Consider the following 1,406-nt stretch of genomic DNA (forward strand, 5'->3'; position numbering starts at 1 on the left):
GTATTGGCCAGCACAACAGGCCCTGGTGTAATGTAGATGGCATCAGCCAGCAACACCACTGGCCCTTGTGAAATGTGGATGGTTTCGGCCAGCAACACAGGCCCTTGGGTAATGTGGAAGGCTAGCAGCACTGGCCCTTGTGTAATGTGGATGGTATCAGCAAACAACAATGGCCCTGGTGAAATGTCGGTGGTATTGGCCAGCACCACAGGCCCTGGTGTAATGTAGATGGCATCAACGAGGAGCACAGGCCCTGGTGTAATGTTGATGGCATCATCCAGCACCACAGGCCCTGGTGTGGTGAAGATGGCCTCACAGGGAGCACTGTCCCTTGTGTAACGTGTATGGCCTCAGCCAACAACAGTGGCCCTGGTGAAATGTGGATTATATTCGCCAGCACCACAGACCCTGGTGTAATGTGAATATCCTCAGCCAGTAGTAAAGGCCCTTGTGTTTTGTGGAACGCATCAGCCAGCAACACAATCCCTGGTGAAATGTGGATGACCTCATCCAGCACCACAGGCCCTGGTTTGGTGATGATTGCCACCTAGGAAGACCTGTACCTGGTGTAATGTGGATGGCCTTATCCAACAGTACAGGTCCTGGTTTAATGTAGATGGCATCAGCCAGTAGCACAGGCCCTTTAGTATTGTGAATGGCATCAGCCAGCAACACCACTGGCCCTTGTGAAATGTGGATGGTTTCGGCCAGCAACACAGGCACTTGGGTTATGTGGAAGGCTAGCAGCAATGGCCCTTGTGTAATGTGGATGGTATCAGCTAGCACCACATGCCCTGGTGTGGTGATGATGGCTTCACAGGAAGCACTGTCCCTGGTGTAATTTGGATGGCCTCATCCAACAACACTGGCCCAGGTGAAATGTGGATGGTATTGGCCAGCACCACAGGCCTTGGTGTAATGTGGATGGTATTGGCCAGCACCACAGGCCCTGGTGTAATGCGAATGGCCTCATCCAACAACACAGGCCCTTGGGAAATGTGGATGGTATTGGCCAGCACAACAGGCCTTGGTGTAATGTGATTGTCCTAGGCCAGAAGCACAGGCCCTTGAGTATTGTGGATCGCATCAGCCAGCAACACAAGCCCTGGTGATGTGGTTGGTATCAACGAGTAGCACAGGCCCTGGTGTAATGTGGATGGACTCGGCCATGACCACAGGCCCTGATGAAATGTAGATGCCCTCAGCCATGACCACAGGCCCTGGTGAAATGTAAATGTCCTCAGCCAGTAGCACAGGCCCTGTTGTAATGTGGATGGCCTCATCTAACAACTCTGTCCCTGTTGAAATATGGATGGTATTGGTCAGCACCACACACCCTGGTGTAATGTGAATGGCCTTAGCCAGCACCACTGGCCCTGGTGAAATGTGCATGATATCGGTCAGCA

Source organism: Mchenga conophoros, linkage group LG4 (assembly GCF_057382185.1).
Source record: "Mchenga conophoros isolate Kocher_MC1m ecotype Shallow Benthic linkage group LG4, M_conophoros_male_GT1.1, whole genome shotgun sequence".
In the NCBI taxonomy this organism is placed as follows: domain Eukaryota; kingdom Metazoa; phylum Chordata; class Actinopteri; order Cichliformes; family Cichlidae; genus Mchenga; species Mchenga conophoros.